This window comes from Homarus americanus, unplaced genomic scaffold (genome assembly GCF_018991925.1).
Source record: "Homarus americanus isolate GMGI-L3 unplaced genomic scaffold, GMGI_Hamer_2.0 scaffold41366, whole genome shotgun sequence".
Taxonomy (NCBI): domain Eukaryota; kingdom Metazoa; phylum Arthropoda; class Malacostraca; order Decapoda; family Nephropidae; genus Homarus; species Homarus americanus.
In genome coordinates this window covers 2,356,611-2,367,346 of record NW_024723541.1, presented here as the reverse complement: position 1 = coordinate 2,367,346, position 10,736 = coordinate 2,356,611, and the positions used below count along the sequence as shown (strand labels likewise).

General features: G+C 36.8%; 1 long non-coding RNA gene across 5 annotated transcripts; it reads left to right on the top strand.

The window, feature by feature from the left end:
- Window positions 1-2,994: 2,994 nt before the first annotated feature.
- On the top strand, window positions 2,995-9,413 carry LOC121863508. Of its 5 annotated transcripts, XR_006088418.1 has the most exons (6): window positions 2,995-3,524; window positions 3,913-4,032; window positions 4,519-4,600; window positions 6,159-6,241; window positions 8,216-8,372; window positions 9,264-9,413. It is a non-coding gene; the product is annotated as an uncharacterized LOC121863508 (long non-coding RNA). The 5 variants fall into 5 exon arrangements; XR_006088419.1 differs by lacking the exon at window positions 2,995-3,524 and having other exon boundaries at window positions 3,576-4,032; window positions 6,159-6,236; XR_006088417.1 differs by lacking the exon at window positions 2,995-3,524 and having other exon boundaries at window positions 3,577-4,032; window positions 6,159-6,236; window positions 8,219-8,372.
- Window positions 9,414-10,736: the final 1,323 nt, after the last annotated feature.

Sequence of the window (10,736 nt, the reverse complement as noted above, 5' to 3'; positions counted from 1 at the left end):
GTAAATTTAGATATTTTCCTCAACCTTCTTGCATTTTTTGGTAAAAGTCACTTAAAGTCTTTCTGCAACAATTTGCAGAAGCTACCATAAGGTGTCTTAATGTAAAGTGTCATCAATATTAGTAGTTAAAAGAGAAGAAACTTCTTGTGGAGATTCATACTACCTGTACTGTATTTGGATACACTTTCTGCTCAAAATTTATACTGTAATACTGTAGTAGCTTGAATTACAAATTATTCTTCCTACCACATAAAAGGTTATCATAAGGTACTGTCGTGCAGAAAAATAGTTACATATAAATTAATGACGTGGAATGATTTTACCTCAGGCAGTTGACATTTTTTTTCCAGAATTGATTTAGAATATTACAAAAAATGCAGGATTTCTCAAATGTCCCTTAATTATAACTAACAGTAGTCAATTGACATGAAAAATTACTTATATTAAATTGGTGTCTTCAGATATCACTGATGAGTATAATGCCTATGATTTAACTTTCAGTAGAATGTTTATATAATTAAAGTGTCTGTTGTAAATATTAACAAGGTAATTTTTAGATTGGTTTATATGTAGAGACTGACATTTATTATTCAAAAATATGTCGCACACACACTGTTTTGCCTCTTTGCTTAAGGCCGTCCATTGTAGCCGACGATGACTCTGCTTCATTATGAAATCGATGATGATGAGTGGTGAACTAGGGATGTTGTCGTTGGTGCCACTGGATGTGGCTGTGGAGTCCGATACTTGAATTACAGACTGTCGCACTACGTGTTGGGTGGGAGGGCGATTGTGTCTCCTTCCCCTAAGTGCACGTCTGGCCCTATTACGCTCATTCTCGAGATGTTTGACACCTTGGGTACAGGTGGAGCGCCATAGACTATGGTCGGATGCAATGGTTTCAAGATCCTTTGAAGGAATGTTACATTTTTTGAGCGTCATTCTGAGCTGGTCTTTGTACCTTTTGCATTATCCTCAGGGTTGCTGCTTGACTCGGGCAGCTTCCCGTAGAGGATCTGGCAGGGGAGTTGGTGCTCTGACCAATACACGGTCAACTGTTTTAACCATCCCCAACCTTTAAATTTTCTCATTTGGAGTATTTCTAACCCCATTTCAACCAGGGGCCAGTGAATAACGTCAGAAATGAATTTTAAAAGTTCTCCGTGCTTTTGGGGGGGGGGGGATAACTTAAAGTGGGTACTTTCTCCTGAAAATAAAGGTCAAATTCGATTAAATCCCCCCCAAAAATATACACAGGATAAACTAATTTCTAAACTACTAGGGCATATTGGCCGAAACTGCAGGTTATACCAGCTTGGGGCAATCTCTGAAAGGTTATATCAGCCTGGGGTAGTCTCTAGCAGGTTATATCAACCTGGGGCAGTCTCTGGCAGGTTATATCAGCCTGGGGCAGTCTCTGGCAGGTTATATCAGCCTGGGGCAGTCTCTGGCAGGTGGGGGTGCACTGCAAGGGTCTCGAAGTGTGCCACCATTCATGAAGTGACCCACCATCAAAAATAATTGCCCACCCCTGCTCTAGCAGGTTATATCAGCCTGGGGAAGTCTCTGGCAGGTTATATCAGCCTGGTTATACACTCTGGCACTCCCGGGTACACTCTGGCACTCCCGGGTGTACACTGGCACTCCCTGGTACACTCTGGCACTTCCAGGTATACTTTGGCACTCCCAGGTGTACACTGGCACTCCCACACCTGGCACTCTGTACACTCTGACACTCCCTGGTACACTCTGGCACTTCCAGGTCTTTGGTCCCCAGGTCTGGCACTCCCTGGTGTACACTGGCACTCCCTGGTACACTGGCACTCTCCTGAATATTCTGGCACTCCTGGTACTCTCTTGAATACTCTGGCCTCACACTCTGGCACCCCAGGTGTACACTGGCATTCCTTGTACACTCTGGCACTCCCAGGTGTACAGTGGCACTCCCTTGTATACTCTGGCACTCCCAGGTGTACTCCGGCACTCTCGTATATTCTGGCACGCCCAGGTGCACTCTGGCACTCCTTTGGACACTGGCACACCCTAGTACACTCTGGCACTCCTTAGTACACTCTGGCACTCCCTGGGACACTCTGGCACTCCTTGGAACACTCTGGCACTCCTTAGTACACTCTGGCACTCCTTGGGAGACACTGGCACTCCCTGGAACACTCTGGCACTCCTTGGAACACTCTGGCACTCCCTGGGAGACACTGGCACTGCCTGGCACACTGGCACTCCTTGGAACACTCTGGCACTCCTTCTGGCACTCCTTGGTACACTGGCACTGCCTGGCACACTGGCACTCCCTGGAACACTCTGGCACTCCTTAGTACACTCTGGCACTCCTTGGGAGACACTGGCACTCCCTGGAACACTCTGGCACTCCTTGGAACACTCTGGCACTCCCTGGGAGACACTGGCACTGCCTGGCACACTGGCACTCCTTGGAACACTCTGGCACTCCTTAGTACACTCTGGCACTCCTTGGTACACTCTGGCACTCCTTGGGACACTCTGGCATTCCGTAGGAAACTCTGGCACTCCCTGGAACTATATGGCCAAAATGCTAATCTAATTTCTTTAATTTTATCCAACATTATTATTATTATTATTATTATTATTATTATTATTATTATTATCGTTATTAACAATTCTCAGTCACTTTTCTTCTATGTCGTTTCCCGCGGAAATGAATTATATTATTATTGTTATTGTTTATGTTATTATTACTCATCTCATTGTTACTACGATAACGCCTTTAATCTCATTCATAGTCATTTAATTCCCTCCTTTAATCTCATTCATAGTCATTTAATTCCCGCTTTTAATCCCGTTCATAGTAATTTAATTCCCGCTTTTAATCCCATTCAAAAAGTAATTTTATTAAGTCTGGCATTTAATATCATTCTCTTAACTGTTTATTTACATTCGTTTTCTATGATGTTACAATAAGAGAAAACCTGAAATGTATAGGGGTAACGTTTTTACTTTTTATTATTATTGTTATATAGAAGGAATTATTTTTGTTTATCCTCTTCGCCACTGACCGGCCTGTTAGCCGCTTGGAAGGCCTGTCACCTCTCTGTTAAGCACTGTATATGTACTGGATCTCTCTTACGTACTATTGCCATATACTGACTCTGTTACGTACTGTTGGCAACTTGGCATGTACTGGTTATCTGTTACGTACTGTTGGCACTGTGGGCATGTGCTGACTCTCTGTTACGCACTGTTGGTAACTGAGCAAACAGTTTAAGGCAATTAAGGATATAACCTTTGATGCCCAGCCTTAGGTGTGAAACAGTGCCGAAGAAAAGGTGAGGTACTTCCCCGCCTGGAATGCACTGCTGTCACCCCGTCTGGTCCTCGAGATATGCTAGGGACTGTCAGCTGATTGAAAATGTCCAAAGGAGGGCCACTAGACTGGTGCCTGCACTTCGGCACCTCAGCTACCCTGAGAGATTAGAGCGCCTGCATCTATGTATCTATATATTACTAATCAGCGGTAACCACCCAGTAAGGTAAGGTAATTACCATTATTGTAGTCAGGGAAGTACTTCGTCTATATTTTTGCACGTAAGGTTTCTTGAGATAAAGAATTAATTTATTTGCAAAGTATTATATTTTTCTTAGATAAAAGCAAATGGGTTAGTAATATTAAAGTATTTTTTGATATAATTGAGTAAATCAGTAATGTTGGCCGCCCTGATTCGTCAACACATGGCCTTTCCGAAGCTGACGAACTTTGCGCACTGTACAATATTCTTATTTCTATTTATTTTTCCGAAAGTTTTCCTTATTGTAACTATTTAACACGATGATTTAGACTAATTTACCCTAAAATTTGTATGTACGATGAAGTTTGCCTCTATCTTTTAAGATTCCTTCATTCGGGTTAGCTTTTGGCAGGAGGACGGACTATATAATGAGGTGATTCACCACCGGCGCGCAGTAGTCATTGAGACACAGAGGGAGTAGGTGCTGCCGGTCGTCTTTCTCACCTGACCGGTGCTGTTTTTTAAATCCATAGTAAGTTTTATTTGCAGTTTATTTAAAGTGGTTAAATCTATACGTGTGCTAAGGTCAATATATTAAGGTTGTTTATTTGTCGATTTTGGACCAAGTGGTTTTAAAGGGAAATAATTTAAATGGACCTTTAAAAAAATACAGAAGATACACAAGGCAGTTGATTTATTACGAACAAGCATAGGTTAATGGCCGTTCACGCTAGTAAACACGTTGACTAGTTACTCCGAGAATACTATTTTGGCTTATCCTTTTATTGAAATGATTTTATTGAAATGAATGAAATATGGTTTAGTTTTGGTCACCGTACGTAAGACTTTGTGAATACTTTAATAACGTTCATCATTCTTTAGTAACGTTCCGCATACTTTAATAACGTTCATCATAGTGTATGTTTTGGTCTTATATGTTACAGGATTGATTTAACTTAAGTATTAAAAGTATGTTACAAGTATTTTTTACTATTTTTCTTTTACATGACGGATCCAGTTGGTTGTTACTGTTGTGTTAAAGGCCAGTTTGCTGCCTCAGTGGTCGTCAGTGTGGACAGTACAGCAGCTTATTTATTGGGGTAAGAAAGTTCTATAGTGAAATGTAGAGTTTGCCATCTTTACAACTGGTCTAGGGTAGGTCGATCGCATCCGGACACAAGTACTGGTTGTTACTGTTGGCTTGTCATGGCTGTTACACTGTTGGCAAGTACATTACTGTAGCCACGAAAGAGCTCACACTCGGTGCCCGGAGTTTTCTGGACTTGTGGCATAAATATAAACTTGTATTAAGTCACACCTTGCTTGCCTATAAGCTGGACAATGGCATAAACCAATTGGCTTTCCTTTACACAATATGCCGATCACTCGCTGGCCAATATAGTACTGTAATTATTCATAAGGTTATTGTTTCAATACAAGACTTGCAAATGCCATTTTCCAGTCATCGGGGGACGATTTGCTTGTGTGTCTATCCAACAAGACTTAATGAGGAGGAACTCTAAAACGGGTTTTTCCCTATGGAAATAAAGGTCAAATTCAATTAAATCTCGCCAAAATATACAAAGGATAAACTAATTTCTAAACTACTAGGGCATATTGGCCGAAACTAATTTTACCCTTATCTTAATTTGTCCAGTACATTGTTCCCAGTACAGTTATTACAAGTAACTACACTTGTATTCCATATAAAATTTATACCTAGTGAAGGTGGATTATCTCCGTCATAATGGTGGAAGTTAGTTTTTTAATTGATATTTATTAAACTTTACAAGGAACTTTATGTACATGTAGCTGTAAAAAATTGCAATTTAATGTTCTGGGTTGATGGCCTGTTGATGTTTGTAAACATTCGTTGGATTGGTCCGACTCATAATTGCAAATGTTAGTTTCTTTAAATTGTAACTTAGTTTTGTTTGTGTTACTCTTGTATTTTAAAGTTGTGGCCTTCTTTCAAGAAATTGGAGAAAATGTTGAATGCTACTATGCTTTACTCTTACCAACAGCTCTAAATATAATAAACATATTTCACTAACACATAGCTTGCATAATGTTCATCAATAATCTAGTACTGTACAGTTATATAAAACAATGTAGGGGACAGTTAACCAGTATAATCAGGGGGATGACTACATAATACTGTACACTGTATCCAAGCTTAATTGTCGAAAAATCAGTGGTATTGCATAAGAGCTACGGTAACAATAAGGTTGCGTAACTGAGTTTTTCTCCACTTTTCATATTTGGTGCTTAAGTTCTGCTGTGTAATGCTTCACTTATGCAGTAAACTAGTTCACAGGTGTCCCTCAATATACAAAAATTTTGTTCCTGGAAATGCATTCATTAAGTGAAAGTAATTTATATACAGTATTACTTTATTATTATAGTATTTTGGGGGTTAAGTTCCTGAGGGAAAATCTTTACATTCATGTTCAGATAAAAGTGGCATCAAAATGGGATTTATTGTTTACTTTTGTATCGTGTAGACATTTGAAACTATTGTTTATCAGGCATATGTACTGAATATTGGGGGATACCTGCATTGATGTAGCATGTACTGTACTGTATATAGGCAGTGTACTGTAGGTATACTGTTTAATTTTTTATTAGCACAGAAGTTGTAATAATTATTCATTCCAGGATGATGACTTGAAGATGGAGGATGCAAGAAATGATAGTTTTATTCTGATGAACTCTCCCTGCACTGCACCAAAAAATGTCAGGTTGGGTACAGTAACAGTACATGGCTTCTCTCATTGTGGTTTCTTCACTAAACTCTCGATAAAGTACAGTAATTGTAACCCATGGATTGCCTTGTCGTTTGTCTCTTGTTCCAAGTGTAAATTCAATGACGTATTCTACAATACTAGGAATTCACTAATTGATATCGGCTACACATCAATATTTTGTGGGATAATCATTATTGGGAAACAAATTATTAGCTGATGCAATTTTGATGTCTGTTTTGGGTTAAGAAATTGCTAGGTAACATTTTTAATACCGGTATGATACAGTAATTACGGAAACCAGTTAGTCTGTTCACTTCTGGAAATGTCACTCTGCCACTGATCATTGTCTTAAGGTTCTGATTGGATAACATGGCAATAACCTCTGTGCAGGTCTGTCTACAGCACTTAATTACTGTATACGGTGATGAATATATTATTATGCCAGACAAAGTAGCTTTTATTTCATCTGAAGAGAAAAATAATCTGGTAGACTGTCGCCGACGAGAAATATTTTTATATACTGTAGCATCGTAAAAGTACATTAGATATTTTATTTGCCGATATTATCCCAAATTAGAAATAAGAACGGCTTGGTACAGTATCATAACTCATAATGAACAAGATGGGTTGTTGAGGTTGGAGATGAGTTCTTAACAAAATTAGTCAAAATGATAAATAACTCCCTTTGAAAATTATATTTTATTAGAGAATGAGTAAATAATGAGTAAATGTTCCAAAATAGGTCTTTAACATTAGAAAAAAGTCAGTGTTGCTTTGCAATATGCGGATTTTCCATTAGTCTCTAACAACAAGTAAACCTTAAGCTGATGCAGACAACTCAAACCAATAAACAATGGCTGTCATGAGGAGATTTTAATATCAATAATAAAGGAATATCAATTTAGTAACACTTGCTAGTTAATTTTTTCTGAGCTTGGTGAGGTTTATCACGGTTGCCTCGCTCCTACTGACCTGAAGCTCCCCTGCCTCGACCCTTACTGCTTTCATTTTCACTCCCATAGTAATTTCTTTCCTGGGCACTTTGGCTGGTTTTCCAACACCAGACCAGATGGTGGCTGGGTTATTTAACATGAACAGACTATTAACAGTAAGTAATGTATATTGGAACAAGCTTCAAGAAATCTGTAAGACTATTACTAAAGCTGAGGTACAGTGGGGTATGCTATAACGAATCTAATTGGTTCTAGAACCTTGTTCGTTATAGCATTCGTTCGTTATAGGATTAATCCGTTCCAGGCCCCCAAATACAACCACTTAGCACTGAAAAATATAATATAAAATTGTAAAAATTGTAAGAAAGTGCATAAATATGCATCTAAACCCCTGAAATAAAGAATATCATTAATATTTGTAATAAAAAAACCATAAATTAGAAAAAAAAAGAAAAAAAATTAAATAATGTTTGTTGTAGGAGTTTCGTTCGTTATAGCATTCTCAATTTTATAGGTAAAACCGTTCGTTATAGGAATATTCGTAGTAGGATCCGTTCGTTATAGCATACCCCACTGTACTTGTGAATAAGTTCTCTACCATGAGTAAATTGCTTTATTTAAATACAGTACAACTGTACTGTATTCTATTCAACTGATATTTTGCTTTGTTTATTGTCTGGCTTTGCTGGTGAGGCTATATATAATATAGTGACATAACCGTTTTACCTGCATGATAAAATTGACCTAAATTATAAAAAATCTGTTCATTTTAAATCTGGCGGCAGATTATTGGGAAGCTTTGAATCTGGTTGTGAATTATCATTAATGGTGCATTACTAATTTATTGATAGTTCAATTACTGTACTAGATTAAGTGGATTAATGTGGTACTTCCATAGAGGATAAAACCTTCCGTTTAGGGTCATGTTATACAATACTGTATATTAGGATAAATTATTGTGAAAATATCTTGCTTGAAACCTTTTATAGGTAATAACTTGGGACTTTACTTCCAGTAGGTTCTGGACCTTATTAAGGAGAGGTGTGCACTCTGCTGTACCACTCATCTTGTACTGCTGTACCAGGATGGCAAATGATTCACAACACATCTAAAGGAAGCAAGTGCCAAGATACAGCCCAGACCCAGCCTTCCACCCCTCCTCTCTACCTCAGGTAAAGAATATTATAACAAGTTCAGTTGATGTAAAAATATACAAAAAACAAGATATTACATATAAAATGGCCTCGGAATGATCACTTACAGGGGAGTAAAGTTAATTTATTGGCCTGTCAAAATGAACTTTTCCAACACTCAGATTTGAATTTCTCTGCCAGTTTAGCCTTAAAACCAAAGACAGTCAAATTGCTCTGGGCTATTCAATGACCATACTAGATTTCTTGGTGCTATAAATTTCAAGACAAAAGAAAGAGTAATGGAGAAATTATACTTAAATTTATATCTAAAAGAAAATGTGTGAAGGGTTTAGAATATGGAAAGGGGATTATGGGGCTACAATTGATGTACAGTCTTGGTCAAAAGTGTTGAACACTTGACAGTATTTGGCATGTAAGTACCTGAAGATCTTGGGTATTAAGTAGAGTTTAATCCTATTTTGTGGTTCAGGCATAATATGATTAGTGTTATTAGTATGTCCCAATCATATAACTCGGAAGTAGATGACAGATATTGCTAAGTGTTCAACACCTTTGACCCCGACTGTACCTATGATCCTTGATTGATGACAGGAATGTCATAACAATTGATCAAAGTTAAAAGCCCCAAAACTGGACATTGGCAGAAACTTATAACTTCTCGACCAATCGTTTAATACCTCAAATTTATAACCCCAGTAAAAAAATTATTGGTCTTGTTAATGCTTGACTTTAATTCAGTAATGTACATAGTTACCTACAAGATGTGTACTCTAAGTAGTTTATAAATTTGGTCCTCAAGTGTTAAGGAATTTTGTCTAAAACACTAAAGTACATTTTGTCATTAATATAATTAAAAAAATTTTATGGTTAAAAAAATTGAATATTAATTTTACATTTTATTTTGTACAGTATTGTTCTGAACACTGGAGTGCTGTGCTGCCCTAGGCTGTGCTTACTGGCCACTGCCCTGTACTTGCTGCTGCCCTAGACTTCCCTGTACTTGCTTGCTACTGCCCTGGACTGCTCTGCTCTGTGTATGCTGGCTGCTGCCCTGGACGGCTCTGCCTCCAGCATGCTGCCCTTTGACGGCTCTGCTCTAGGTAAAAGGTTGCCCTGACTTGCCTCTGTTTGTGCTTGTTGGTTGCTGCCTTGGATTTGCCTCTGTTTGTGCATGCTGGCTATGCCCTGGACGGCTTTGGTTTGTGTGCTTGCTGCCCCTGGGACTACAAATTTATAGCCATTAAGTTTCCATTAATAAATGTCTGAATGTCATTAAGTCTTTATTAACCTTTTTCTAGTATTAGTATACAGTATAAATAATATATTATTACTGTATATATATATATACATATATATATATATAACATATATATACATACATATATATATATACAGTATATACAAATAATATACAGATGAAAATATATATAAACTTCAAAAATAAATCTATAAAAATAATATACATATATATATACTATATATATATATACAGTATATAAATAAAATATATATAAATAAATATATAAATAATATATATAAAATATATAAATAATATATTATATATATATAATATATATATATAAACAAATAAAATAATATATAAAAAAATAAAAAATATAAATTAACTAAAATTAAAGAAAATAACAAAACCTGAAAAAATAGCTAAAAATACAAAAAATATGGAAAAAATAGCTAAAAATACAGAAAAAATGGCAAAAAATGGCTAAAAATAGCAAATTTTGAGCGAAAAATGGCGAAAAAATTGCCCTTTTTTTACCCTTAAGTGTTTTTTGAGTTTGCCATTGCCAGGACTAACGTTGAAAAAATTTGGTAAAGGATAATCGGAAGAGTCTCCGGAGGAAAACTTTCAAATTATCATTCACCAATAATATTAAAAAATACAAGCATAACGGACTACCTGGACGTGGGAAGAGTAACTCGGTAGGGGCCCAGTGAGTTGCTCTCCCCAGACCAGGTAGTCCGTTATGCCTTATAATACACAGATGCCAAGCTGGAGCTCTTAAGAATGCCACAAATGTTTTATATCTAAAACCACACAAAAATTTATTACTCAAAATTTGCCCAGGAATAATTTAGGCCATTTTTGGACAAAGAATATTTTAAAAGATATATTTTTGGACTTAGAATATTTTTAACAATGAATTTTTGGACTTAGAATAATTTTTGGACATAGACTATTTTAAACGATGAATAAATTTTGGACTTGCAATATTTTAAACGATGAATTTTTAGACTTAAATATTTTTAACAATGAATTTTTGGACTTAGAATAATTTAAACGATGAATTTTTGGACTTATAAATTAGTTTAGCACATCTAGACCTTAATTGATGAATACAAAAATATTTGGCATAATCAGAT